The following is a 14,845-nucleotide window of genomic DNA, read 5'->3' as shown; positions in this document are numbered from 1 at the left end:
ACAGAACAGCGCCGATACCTGTGTCACTGGCATCAGTGTCCAGGATCAGTTCACCATGGTCCAAAGGATAGCCTTAGACAGGGGCTGTGATGAGGAGGTGCTTGAGCGTGTTGAAGGCGGCTTGGTGTTCAGCGTGCCACTGAAAGTGTGCATTCTTCTTCGTCAGGTTATGTAACGGCTCTGCTATGGAAGCAAAGTCTTTCACAAACCTGCGATAATAGGAGGCGAGGCCAATGAAACGTCTGACCTCTTGGACTGATGTGGGAGTGGGCCAAGATTGGACCTTGTTGACTTTATTGGGGTCAGTGGCCACACCGTGCTCAGACACAATATGACCTAGATAGACAACTTGGCGGCAGAACAGGCAGCATTTGGCTGGTTTCAGTTTAAGATTCACCTGTTTAAGTCTCTGGAACACTTGGCTCAGTCGCTGCAGCATCTCAGGCACATCCATGGCCAGCACGATGATGTCGTCAAAGTAGACGAGGCAGATCTCCCACTGCATGCCGGCAAGGACGCGGTACATAAGGCGTTGGAACGTCGCCGTTTGTACAAAACTTCCCATGTGAGCATTGGCAAAAGGATTTGTGACTTCATAGTGCCCCTTAAATGGCATGTCTGGAGCGGGGTATGTGAAAATGTGACTGTCTGGCCTCCTCACGGAGCCATGGCTTTGACTGTTGCCTCTGCAAAAGGGATTTGTGGGCGAAAAATGGGCGGGGCTGTCGAACGGCGCAAACAGATCTTCTCCATTAGTAAGCGTGTTAGTGCAACTTTCATCACACAGGAATGGGTTATAATGTTCATGTTTCCTCTCCGCATTGCGTTCATAAGCTTTCACAGTACCTTGACTGTTATCCTCAACATTGGTTAGTGACATGAACGGGTTTGAGTAGTTGGTTTCCCATCCGTAAACATCGGAGGGATAGCGAGCGGCCGCCATTTTGTATTAGCTTAGCCGCGGCGCTATTACACTGGTATTAGTTACCCGGCTTTACTTTTTATTGCCCTTTTATTTTCAATGCTCACCAGTCTTTTAACAACGTGAATGTCCCTTCGTGGTCGCCAGTGTTAACCTTTCCTGTTTCTGTTTCCTAACCGTGGTTGGGAGACACAGGGGAGATCCGTCTTCTCCAGGGCCGGAAGTTCTCCTCCCGATGTTAACTCCCTAAACTTAACGCTGCTTAGTGCGATGGTAGCATATAAAAACAAAGAGGCCGTCTTGCCGAAGAGTTTAGGTGCTTTTTTTTGCTGGCTGCACTGAGATACGATGCACACAGCTAACTACCTGCACCGGTCACCGTATCAGCCTCACACACACACATCCGCTGCTTCGCGGGGATCAGACAGGAGCGAGGGGCGCGCCTCGGACACGCGCACTCACTCACTCTCATTCACACAAACACACTGAGCTATACTAAACTAAACATATTAAAGACACATCCCACAACAGCAGGTTCAACATTTCAAGTATATCATATTCTTAATGCCAAACCTGAATCATATATAAACGTAATTAGTGCTCTATACACCTATATTTACTACAAATAAATAATACATGAAATACATTTTCAGATACACCATACACATCACATAATCCATTTTCATGTAGCCCCATTATTGCCAGTGTTGAGTTTAACCCTGTATGTCCCAATCTTAACCTAGACAGCAATACTTCTTCTTTTCTATTTCTTCCCTGACAATGTATCCTGCCTACTGTCTGTGTGATACTATAACACCATCTCCATGTGCTACTACTGTCCCATCTAATTTGCCACTTCTTCATTTAATTTGTCTTTAAAATCGATTTTGCCTCCTTTTTCACACTAAAATCTAATATGCTCTTGTGTTTTATGCTGGAAAATAGTTATTTCCGGTTCGCGAACGAATCGTTCAATTTAATCGGTTCTTATAGTGAACCGTTTGAACCAGTTCACCAAATCGAATTGAATCGTTTGAAACGGTTCGCGTCTCCAGTAAGCATTAATCCACCAATGGTTTAAGCTGTTAAACTTTTTTAAGGTGACTGACACTCACTCTGAGTCAAAATAAAACAGTATCCCGGAGTAATTCATTTACTCAAACAGTACACTGACTAAACTGCTGTGAAGAGAGAACTGAAGATGAACACCGAGCCGAGCCAGATAACGAACGAACACGCCCACTGCTGGAGCGCTTCTCGTTCTCGAGTCAAGAACCGGTTGCATCGGTTGTCGGATCACCAGTACACTGAACCAACTGAACTGAGAATCGTTTCTGTCAGACGCGTCTGATTTTAGGATCGATGAGCAGATGATACTGCGCATGCGTCTAATTTTACAAGAGGAGAAAATTAAATTTGTAAACTATCAAGACAAAACTTTTTCAAATGGTAATCTTCCAGGTCTATAGCGGTTAAAATAGCAAGTAATCCACAAATCACATGCGTGCTGGAAGCCTATTCAGTACGAATCACGGATAGACTAAGATCTATTAAAAACATTAACTACTGTTCACTAATGAAAGCTTGGTGTAACCCAAATTTTGACTTCTGTCATGTGTGCATTTGCTACGTGCTTAAAAGTACAGGACAGTCTGTTCTGATGGCCTCAGCTGAACTTTAGCCTTTAGGAGACTTCTGCATTAATATAGAAAAAGAAGAACAAAAAGATATAGATTTCCATCTAGTCTCACAGAACTTTTATGTTTTGCGCTTATGACGCTGTTTTTCTGAGTTTTGGCTTCACACGTCTGTATTTTGAGTTATTTTTGATCCTTGTGGGTTTTTGATAAGGGAGACAATACAGCCAATCTCCTGAGGTCTTTGCAACCCTGCATTTAGCTGAGCAACACCCAAAGGCAACAGCTATCTGTTGATCTTCTAAAATGTGGAAGTGAAACTGGTCTGCAAGGACCATCTGGTATCTTTATATGGACCAGAGGCATATGACCAATGTCTTTCTATCTATTTGAGACATGACTTCATTTCTGGATCACGAGACTCTTTGCTTGAAGGGACTACATAAGGAGGTGCAAACCCCTCCTTCCTCAGCTCAGACTGAGTTCAGCCTAGACCCTTCTAGCTGGACTTAGTCTTTTCTCACCTTCTTCTTTATCTTTGATTCCGGGCTCACTTGAATACTTCGATCTTCTCTCAGGTTTTATTCATCTCAGATATTATTATTATTATATTATTTGTTATTATATGAATATGCTCAATTCTCTAAAATCATTAACTAGCCTACCTCTGAGAAAATGTTATTTCTTTAAAACTAATGCATTTTTTTTCTTATATTTTACAGATATGAGATTAATCTAGTCAAGTGCAATTTGACCTGCAAATGCTCTATAGAAGTGGTGAGTATTTTTGTCAATATACTGCAAGTATATTTGATTGCCTTTTTTCTATTTTCAGTATTCCTCTCTATAAGGGCTGGGTAAAAAATATTGATTTCTCGATTTTAATCAATTCTCATTTTTATGAACCAATATCAATTCTTAAATACCAGGAATCTATTAGTCATCCTGTTTTCAGTTGATGAATGAATGGAACATTGTAGTGCACATCCCATCCAATAACTCACAATAACCTTTGTGCTTTGTTATAATTGATATGAAACAAAGTCTCAGATTTCAAATTACGTCCGTTTCCTTACTAAATTCAAAAACATAAATACCGTTTTGGCGCTGTGGCGTGAGTTCGCTCAGGCTCAGCTCAAGAGAAGCACATGATCTTATCTTCCTCAATAATACCAGTTACAGCGTGAAATAAACATGAATGAGCATTAGGGCTGTCAACTAATATTCTAAATTTGAATATATATTCAAAAAGGTGAAAATTAGAAACTAAGGTGAAAATGTGAACACTATAAAAGAATCGTGTAAAACCAAAACCCAGTTAACCTTAAGATTATTAGTAGAACAAAATATATTGATATGAGAACATCAACAACTAATTAGTGCTGGGCGGTTGACCAAAAATGTGTATACAGGTTTTTTTTTTTTTTTTTTTTAATTATACCGGTTTTCCGGTTTATGACGGTTTAGGTGTCTAAACAAGCAGCACGTGCTGTGAGTGATTTCAGCCACTAGAGGCCGCTCTCACACTGTATAATGAAAACAGAGCCTTCTCAGCCGCTGCAGCAAAAGACCCAACCCGGGAAACTTTCAGCCGCTCCAGCAGAGGATGAAACACGGAAAACTATCAGCAGGGATTTTTGCCGATAACCGACTGTTCCACCAATCAACTATCGGTGCCGATTAATCGGCAAAACTGATAAATCGGTCGACCTCTAATCCCGATGCACTACATCCTCAATTTTCAATTTTACTTCACAAGTGATGTGTGCGCGCGTGTACGTGTGTTCACCTATTCGGGAAGTCGCAGTGACATTCCAGTTAAGGTTTCAAGGGAGTAAAGCCTGTTTATGCCATTAGGAAATTAAATTTGGTAAAATAAATGTTTTTAAAATAAATGTTAATTTAAAAGCAGTGCTGATTCATCAGTGTATTATGTAACCATTAGAGATGCACACAAAGCTTGCATTTCCAGGTATGTCCCTCTTTGGCTGATTTATTTTCAAGATGGAGGCTCAACATGGCTTCTGCCATTAGAACAATTCACTCGTATGTATTTTAAATGGCAACTTACTTATACAATTACGAGGATACTTAATTAGTTGTTTGAATTGTATAAACATTGAGAACATATAATTTTGAAAGAACAACGTTTTTTTGGTAAAAAAAAAAAAAAATCAACTACCTATTACACAGTGTAGCTTTAATTACACTTGTCTTGACTCCCTCTGCTATTTTATGCTACCACGACAAAGCACATCAGTACATTATTATTGGTATTCTGTAATTATCAATCTGCCTGCCGTAAGGTTGCTGACCACTGCACAATTGGGTATCTTTGATCTAAACGTGTAGGACTACCATCCACAATCCTAGAACTGAGGTCCAACAGTAATTTGTAATCAGTCATCTGTCTTTCTTGGTCTTGTCTGGTTCTCATTAAATACAAGTTCACATTTTTCATGATATCTACATTATTAAATGATTGAAATTGCATTTGTTTGAATATTCCCAGAGCAGTGCCCGGTGTTCTGTCCAATCTCATTTTGTCTGTGCATTCTGCAGGATGATGACGAAGCCTTCATCCAAAAATCCACAGAGGAGACCACAGTGGGAATCTACATTCTTAAATTCCATGACAGATCAGATGACATCGGGATTGTTCTGGAAGGCCAGAACATCTTGCAAGGCTTGGACAACTTTGCGTTAGCTATGGCAATGCTTTTTGGTCTTATGTATGCCTTAAATCTCAACTACCCACCTGAAATAAAAAATACATTTGAGGTACTGCAGAAGATAGTCTTCTGTTTTTTAATAACTTGATACTGTTCGTTTACTTCTGTAGCACATACATAAAAATGAATTGTACTCTTAATAGAAATACATGAATTTGACTTTTTATGATTTTAAAATTGAAAACAAAAATGTCAAGGTATGCTTTTGACAACTTGATATTGTTCACCTTTTCCTCTACACCTGTTTGACGGTGTATTTGTCTTAATGTTTGTTTTGTTGCAGTTATTGTATGAATGGTTATTACTGTTCACCTTTTCCACAATATGTTTGTGCATTGTCTTTTACTTGAAGTGATGAATAAATGAAATGAGTAAAGTGATATGAGTACTTATGTGCTGTCATTGTTCATTGACATTTGTTCATGGAATCTAAGCTAAACTTTTAACTTCAGTCAGCTTATAGTATTCTAAAACGTAATCAGGTTAGTTTTAATTATTGAAACCTCAGCATATATGAATGCAAAATATAAAAATGTCATGTTAGTTTAACAAGCACAAATTATGTATCTTGAACATATATAAATCAAGTTTATTTAACAAACAAATTATGTATTTTTAACATAAAAATCATGTTCGTTTAACAAGCAAAAATGATGTAGCTTTAACGTGTAAATCATGTTGTGTACACCTAACTTTATTATGTGCAACCGATGTACATATTTTTTTATGTTAATCCAACAGTTTTTTTTTTCAGTGTAGGTCCTGCAGAACTTTATCCTTTAAAACTCCAACATCTGCTGGACTGTCTTCAATGATGCACCTTCAAATAGATTCCCACAAGTCTTCCGGATCACCTCCTGATTGCTGCCAACGTCTGTATTCTAGAAGTATTTAAAAGGATGGAGAACTCAAATTCTTTTGTATTAACTTTAACAAATCATTTATTAACCTTGAAAAAAAAAAAAAAAAAAAAAAACCCATGTACTCCATACTGCAAGGGTCTTCATTTGGATACTTCAATTTCATTAATCTGAAGATGAAAACTACAAAATTTAGCCTTTGTTTTATTTTTTTCTAAAATTACATGAAAAAAAAGTCATTCATTCATCTTCTTATGGGAAATACAGGCAAGCAGTCAAGATGGAATTCTAACAAACATTACAGTGGAAAAATGGTACAAACATCTGGACCCTGTACGGTAAGCAACAGAACTGGAATGTTCCCAGACCCAGAAACATAGTAAAGACATTAGTAAAACAGTCATGTGACATCAGTGGTTCAACCATAATTTTACAAAGCTACAAGACTACTTTTTTGTGCAAACAAAACCAAAACAGCGACTTTATTCAACAATTCTATTCTAAATCGCATCTTCCACAGTTATGAACAGCACGTAAATAATTAAAGAGCCACACAGATGGGAAATCAACAATTACCTGTATTACAGTGTATGATGTAGCTGTCCATCTGTGTAAACAATATGCAAATAATTAAACCAAAAAGTACACAATTTATAAAGTTATTGGCTTCTAAAGTAAGGAGTCGACTCTGAATCGCTGAAACGAGTCGTTATAGATTTCAAATCTTTTGCCCATCTCTATGTATGTCACTAGGAGCACTTTGCATAATAATCTCCGCCTACCGTGTTGGGAGAAACGGAACTCTGACCTGCCCCACCCCCCCACACAGACGCTCTGTTTGGTGTGAGAGCATCATGTCGAGGAGACCGTTTGTTTTATTTTCACTGCCAAAGAATGAAGATCAGAAGAACCAATGGCTAAAATTCATTTTTACCACAATACCAGAGCAGTACAACAAATCCCTTTTGTTGTGTTCACAACATTTCACTGATGATTGCTTTTCTAATCTCTGTGAGTACAGCGGGATTTACAAAGCGTTTGGCCATAAAAGATGGTTCATTACCAACTTTATTTAGAACAACGAGCATCTCCGAATCACAACGTGACGTATGATTATGAAGTTATGTGTCTGTTTTATCCCGAGCGTCTTATCAGTATGTGTGCTGTCTGCATGTACAAACACGTCATTAAAATGAAGGGTAACTCCGTGAATACTCAACGAAGAGACATGAGAGAGATATCTATAGAAAGCTTGACATGTCTACTTTAAAACTAAACAAGTGCTGCTAACAGATATTTTGTGATAAAGTAATCCATATGAAAACAACGCAATGTCTGTTTTTCATGTCTCCCTTCGTTATATCTAATGTGACCACGCCCCCGCACTGAACGCGCTATTCAGATTCAAACTGAAGCGCGTGGCTTGAATACACCCACACAGAAGAAAAAGCAGTGAGACTGTTCAAGTTTTTTATTTTACTGTTTGCTTCGCGATGAGAGGAATAAGACATAATTCACCCCAAACAGATGCTAACGCATAGTTTACCGTGGAAGTGTGTGCAGAACAACCAATCCAAACTGGTTATGTTAGTTGACCAATCAGAACACAGTATGCTACCGAAAGGTGGGGTTTAAGGAAACTGAATCTTTTGAATAGCTTCGCTCGAACTGTTTGGGGATCTCTGAGAATTTAGGTAATTTTAAAATGATATTTCTACAAAATGACAATGTTTTTTTAACCTTGGATGGATTTAAACCTAATGTACAGGACTTATAAACAGTGATAGGAAGCTTAGAATTTTCATCTTACTGGCTCTTTAATGCGCATGGTGCTGCTGACCTAGAACATGCATGCGCTGAGCCTTGATTACACGCAGAGGAAAGCAATGTTCATGCCACTTGTTACTCTTCATAATGGCGACATATGTGAATTGGAGAAGAATTGTTGAATAAAATCGCTATTTTTGTTTTCTTTGCACAAAAACTTATTCTTGTGTCTTTGTAAAAGTGTGGTTGAAGCATTGATGTCACATGAACTGTTTTACTGATATCCTTATGACTCTGGGAACATTTCAGTTGCATTGCAGCCTTTATGGAGGTTCAGAAATCTCTCGCATGGGTTTTTGCTTAAAATACACGATTGGTAATCGGCCGGTCTTTGGCCTTTTTTTCTGCCGATTTTTCCGGAAGTGCGTCCGCGTGCTCAGACTACATCTATATGAAGGTAATTAGTGACATGTATATTTTTGGGTGACCTAGCCATTTAAACACACCTGAACCAGCTTATCAAGGTTCTTGGGAATTTTAAAACAATAAAGTATTACTAGAAGTTCCAGGCAGGTATGTTAGAGCAAAACTCCACAGAACACTGGCTTTCCTAGATCAGGTCTGGACACCCCTGCCTTGCATCAAAATGAATGGTTTTTGGGAGGCAAATGCATTAATAATCTGTCAGTTTATAGTAAAACCACATATTTTGTATTTATTGTATTAAAAAAACCTAATCTTATTCTATCTGTCTTTTTTGTCAATTTCCAATGGCCAGTGAGAGAATAATGATTTAATACGAGGTTGTGTTGAGCGCAGTTGTTCTTACCTGTGTAGGGGGCACCAAGAGGGTTTCATTATTTGTCCAAGGACTTTTCTTCAGTATGTAAACAACTTCATAAGTTTTGTAGTGCGGATCCAGTTTGGCAAAGATTGTTGATTCTAATGGGCCTATGGTAATTCTGGATGTCTCAAATTCTGCACAAATCTGCAAACACATGAAATGCAATGAAAAAAAAAAGGTTTAACAGCAAAAACCAATTCATTTATCAAAATATTAAGTGATTTATTTGTGTGAGTGATGAATAGTGTCATGTTTACCATTCCAAAAGGGTGAACCTGATAACATATCTGGAGCATTTGTATAATGTGAACAGCTCAGAGTAGTGTCCAGTTTAAAGTCATTGTTCGCCATGTTCATAAACAAATCTTCAAATACTTCCACTGTGCTGAGCCAGGGCTCTCCAAACTCGGTCGACATTTCATGGTTAGACATTTATTGGTTATTTAGCTTTTGCAATTAGTTAAAATATATATATTCTAACAAATAAAGGTAATTACTTCCGCTTTTGAAAGTTATGTATTACTAGTATACAATTAATTTATACAAATAAATATATTTTGCACACAAAATGAGATAAGAGAGATTTTTGATAAGCTATAGGAGGAACTAGCTGAATGACAAATCATTCTGCCTCTTAACATCTCTTATTGTAAGCCATATGTATAATAAAAGTAAAGGTAAGTGATAGGACGTTTTATTTTTGGATAAACATTTTACTAATAAATACAATCTCTCTTAAAATACCTTATTGGTTTATGAAATTTAAAACAGTTTGGTTTGATCTAGCGCAGAACTAAAACTTTAATGAAATATTTCCCCCAATTATAAAATAATTTTATGATTAGCTAGCTTCACACCGGAGAGCTGCTTTATAACAGGAAATCAAGTTATAATTCTAGCGACACTGACTCTGTATTTTCATGTTTAATATTGAAAAGCTCTCTACTGCATAAGGACTGTTATATATATATAAACGTGACTGGACTTTTCTTTACTGGAGTGCCTGGAGAACCTCAGAGTTTGTGCAAACATCCACATCGCTGTAATGATATATGTTCTTAAGAGCTGCTTTTACACCGCGGTCATTTTTTGTTGAGTTTATGTAGTTATTGAGAGGAATGCATGCAGTATATATTTCCCTTTCATAGGTCACTTCGATGCTGCGGTGACGTCACCACTATGGGAACACCTTCGGTGTGACGAATGTCTGAAGCCCTATACCATCCCGCCGATCCTATTGGCCAAATGGCCCTTGGCACCTCCCTACGCATGTGTACGCATCATATACCTGGGTGCCGCGCGCCATTTCGCTCAGATTTCATTCCTTCAGGGAAGCGAATCATCTGTGCCCTAGGATTCATCTCGTGTTCTCCAGCGGTTTCTAGAAGGAGTGTTTAATTCCTCTTCGCGGACGCGATGAATCAACGAAAGGTAAGAGCCGTATAATGGGTTTATCATGAGGAGGCACTCATGAGAGATTCATTAGCAGCCTCTTTACATGTTCTCTCCTTGATAGCCTACAGCTATGGTAAAAAAACGAAACAAAGAAGCCGTGCTCTGGGGTGTATTTCTTAAGTCGCCTCGCGTCTAACCCCCACTGTTCACTTCTGCGGTCGCCGAGGCCCCGCACGAGGTGTTGGTTTGGGGGCGATATGTGCGGCTTGACTATGAATACAGTGATGCACTGGAGTTTTTCCACTTGCTCGCTCTCCCCCACTCGAGCGTGTTAATCAGAGCAGATTTGATTTTCTAACTATGTTTGTCTAACTGCGGCTTCGAACTCAGAGTAGGCTCTGGCCGGCATACGCGGTTCTCTCCCTCCGAGCGGACAGGAGAAAAAACGTGCCTCCCCTTCCTCAGTGATCTATTTATGTGGCTACCCGCGTGGTGGATAAACTATCCCCACCCCCGTGAGCTGCTACCCTTCTCACGGACCTCGAAAGAGGTTTCGAGGTCCTGGAAGCAGCCTTAATCAGCGCACGTTTCAAACGCCACGGGTTTCGCCACGATTGACTGACATGGCGGACTGCTATTATACAGCGATGCCGTTTTTGACTACCTCTCTAGCCGAACGGATCGCACTGAACTCGGCCACAGCCTAAGTCTCGAAGGCGTATAGAGTCGTGTCTAATTTCGGCAAATTTACTTCTCTTTATGGCGGTTCTTAACGAGAAGCCTCTTGTCCTCAACCCCCACGCTGTAACATTGATTGTCTCGCAGCAAAGGCACCTCGAGCGTCACTAAACTGAGCTATCATTTGAGCGCCCCCTCAGACACTCTGCACAATCCAGTCTTCAGAGTTTGAGGGATGGCACAAGAGACTGGCAAAGATGGCCAGTTTATGACGGCTCACACAGCTGCCGCGTTCTCGCTAGCGGCATGGCCCGATGTTTGTCTTGTTGGATTAAATCCTACTGTGGACATGCTTCAGGGTTGTACACAACGAAACGCAGCGAGTTTGACTCATGCGCTTTCCTTCATGTTTGCCAGGGACTGTGCCCTCCACTAGAGTGCTGTTGGACTGCTAATGCACATCCAACCCTCTCACTGAGGTCCCCATGCTCTAACATTGACTGTCTCGCAGCAAAGGCACCTCGAGCATCATTGGATTGAGCTATCATTTGAGCGCCCCCTCAGACACTCTGCACAATCCAGCCTTCAGAGTTTGAGGGACGGCACAAGAGGCTGGCAAAGATGGCCAGTATATGACGGCTCACACAGCTGCCGCGTTCTCACTAGCGGCGTGGCCCGATGTTTATCTTGTTGGATTACATCCTGTCTTGGATACGCTTCAGGATTATACACAACGAAATGCAGCGAGTTTGATGCATGCACTTTCTGGGGGACTGTGCCCTCCACTAGAGAGTGATGTTGGACTGCTATGCACATCCAACCCTCTCACTGCAGTCCCCACGCTCTAACACTGACTGTCTCGCAGCAAAAAGCGCTTCAAGCAGCATTGGATTGGGCTGTAATGCCAAACGTTCCCTCAGACACTCTGCGCAATCAAGCTTTCAGAATTCGAGGGGCGATTCAAGGGTCCTGCACAGACGACCCGTTTATGACGGCTTGCACAGCCGCCGCTTTTTCGCTGGAGGTGGAGCCTGTATCGCAGCAAACAGCGCTTCAAGCAGCATTGGATCGGGCTGTAACGCCAAACGTTCCCTCAGACACTCTGCGCAATCCAGCTTTCAGAATTCGAGGGGCGATTCAAGGGTCCTGCACAGACTACCCGTTTATGACGGCTCGCACAGCAGCCGCTTTTTCACTAGCAGCAGAGCCCGATGTTCAATCTGTTGGCCTAATTCCTGCCGTGGACACGTTTCAGGATTATACACAATGGGACGCAACGGCTCTTATGCATACACTTCCCCTGTGCATGAACACCGCAGGCTTTTCATGCCCGGACATTTTAACGTGTATGACAGAGTTGCAGGAAACGGAAATTTTGAGACCGCTAGTATTGTTTCGGGCCGTGTGGGAACGCTTGCCTGGCATTTCTCAATGGGTGTTACGCACAATTTGTCACAGATACACCATTCAGTTTTTAAGAGGCCCGCCTCCTTTCCGCGTAATTCTTTCCACGATGGTAAATGGTGTCAACTCTGCTGAGCAAAGGGGCTATAGAAGACGTACACACCTCTCAGATGGAGGCAGGGTTTTACAGCCGTTATTTTGTGGTACCAAAAAAAAAAAAAGACGATTAGCTGGTGTTAGTGCAATCGCAGACTCAAGCACACTCTCATCGGGATCTTTTGCTGAATCACTTAAACAGCCTGGGCTTAAGCACAAAATTCCAGAGAAGTGTTTTAATCCCCTCTCAATGGATAACCTTTCTGGGAATAGAATTGGACTCTCGCGCGATGACCGCAAAGCTTTCTCTCCCGCGCGCTCAGTCGATTGCGTCATGCGTGCGGCGCTTCGAAGCGGGTTGCACAGTGACAGCGAGATTGTGCCTCAGACTTTTAGGTCTAATGGATGCCCACTATGGTTCTCCCTATGCCCCCATCGCCCCTGGGCTTGGATGCATTAGCTCACAGGACCAGTCTGTATGTTTTTCCCCCGATTCGTTTGATCCCAGCGGTATTATCCTAAATAAGGCTGGACAGAGTGGAACAGCTGCTGCTGGTGGCTCCGTGATGGCACATGCAGCCGTGGTTTGCGGACCTGATCAGTCTGTTAGCGGGTTCTCCATGGAGTTTCCCCTCAGACAGGATTTATTATCAGTAGCACAAGGACTGATTTGGCACCCGAGGCCAGATCTATGGAAACTGTGGGCGTGGCCTCTGAGCGGAGTGAGTTAGTATGTCCCGGTCTTTCTGATGAAACCACTGAGAATATACTGAATTCTAGAGCAGCTTCTACGAGACGATTATATGCTTTCAAGTGGAGACTGTTTATGACCTGGTGTGAAAATCGTAATGTGGATCCAGTTTACTGCCCAGTGGCTTCAGTGCTGGATATCCGTTTTTCGGATAGAGTGACGCCAGCCACTCTAAGGTTTCAGCTTACCACAAATATATAGACGGTACCTCAGTGGGCCGTCATCCACTGGTTTCTCGTTTCATACAGGGTGCGCGACGGCTTAGACCTTTCCGCCCCATGCGAGTTACTTCATGGGATTTATCCATTGTGTTGCAGGGTTATCAGGGCATCGTTGAGCCCTTGGAAACTGTTCCAGATAAAATCCTGACTCTGAAGACACTTCTTCTTATGGCTTTATCCTCCCTCAAGAGAGTTGGGGATTTACAGGCTCTTTCTGTTTCACCCTCATGCATGGAATTTGCACCGGGCTCTGTGAAGGTGTTGTTGCGACCGAGGCCTAATTATGTTCCTAAGGTCACATCTAATCCCTTTCGCTTTCAGCAAATGGTCCTGTAGGCTTTATCCCCTGCTGAGGCGGGGTCAGGAGATCTAAGTCTTTGCCCTGTGAGAGCTTTAAATACTTATGTGGATCGTAGAGCCCCATGGCGTGAGTCTGACCAGCTGTTTGTCAGTTTGGACATTAGAATAAGGCCATGCGGTTACAAAACAGCGCATGCCCCATTGGCTAGTGGAGGCAATATCTTTAGCCTATGAGGCACGCGGACTCGCTTCACCCTTAGGAGTTTAAGCTCATTCCACGAGAGCAGTGGCTTCTTCTCAAGCTTTTCTCAGTGGTTTTTCTATGGATGATATCTGTGCTGCGGCAGGTTGGTCCTCACCGAGCACTTTTATCAAGTCTTACAGTCTGGATGCGAGGATGGCTCCTGGCTCCCAGGTTCTCTCCGCTTGAGCAGATGCTTCCTTTGATCCCAGCTATCAGGTACGTCAGGCTTTATGGTATAGCGTTCCCATAGTGGTGACGTCACCGCAGCATCGAAGTGACCTATGAAAGGGAACATCTCGGTTATGTATGTAACCATGGTTCCCTGAATAGGGAACGAGATGCTGCGGTCCTGGCCGTGCCGTACCTTGATAGCATTCTTCTTCTTCAGTCTTGAAATCTGAGCGAAATGGCGCGCGGCACCCAGGTATACGATGCGCACGCATGTGTTGGCCGTTGCCAAGCGCTATTTGGTCAATAGGATTGGCGGGATGGTATAGGGCTTCAGACATTCGTTACACCGAAGGTGTTCCCATAGTGGTGACGTCACCGCAGCATCTTGTTCCCTATTCAGGGAACCATGGTTACATACGTAACCGAGATGATTTTCTTACCTGACTGGTACCTCTTGCTCTCCTTCGCGCCGTCATCAAATGCGTTGGGAATTGCCACTTCAGTTTTTTTTTTTTTAATTACGAAATTAAACACTTTACATTAGTTTAACGATTGATAATTAAGTAAAATTGAAAATGAAACAGTTTAAGTTGATTAAGCACAATACAATTGTGTTTTGGTGGAAAACGAAATATATTTGTGTTGTTTTAACAAAACATATCTTTGTAAAACGAACAGTGCCACAAATCCATTTTTTGGAGTGTACTCGGAATAAGTGCTGTGCATTTAACCTATCCAAAGTGCGCATGCACACACACACAGCACCCGGGGAGCAGTTGGGGGTCCTTGCTCAAGGGCACCTCAGTCGTGGTATTGAAGGTGG

The 14,845-nt window shown here is 41.8% G+C and overlaps 1 long non-coding RNA gene across 1 annotated transcript; it reads left to right on the top strand.

Moving 5' to 3' along the window:
- The first annotated feature begins 2,931 nt into the window (after nucleotides 1-2,931).
- LOC113099375 (uncharacterized) lies at nucleotides 2,932-5,683 on the top strand. Its single transcript, XR_003289396.1, has 3 exons — nucleotides 2,932-3,137; nucleotides 3,282-3,336; nucleotides 5,122-5,683. It is a non-coding gene; the product is annotated as an uncharacterized LOC113099375 (long non-coding RNA).
- Nucleotides 5,684-14,845: the final 9,162 nt, after the last annotated feature.

This window comes from Carassius auratus, unplaced genomic scaffold, assembly GCF_003368295.1.
Source record: "Carassius auratus strain Wakin unplaced genomic scaffold, ASM336829v1 scaf_tig00216934, whole genome shotgun sequence".
In the NCBI taxonomy this organism is placed as follows: domain Eukaryota; kingdom Metazoa; phylum Chordata; class Actinopteri; order Cypriniformes; family Cyprinidae; genus Carassius; species Carassius auratus.
Note: the sequence above shows the minus strand (reverse complement) of the source record. Positions and strands in the feature narration are given on the sequence as shown.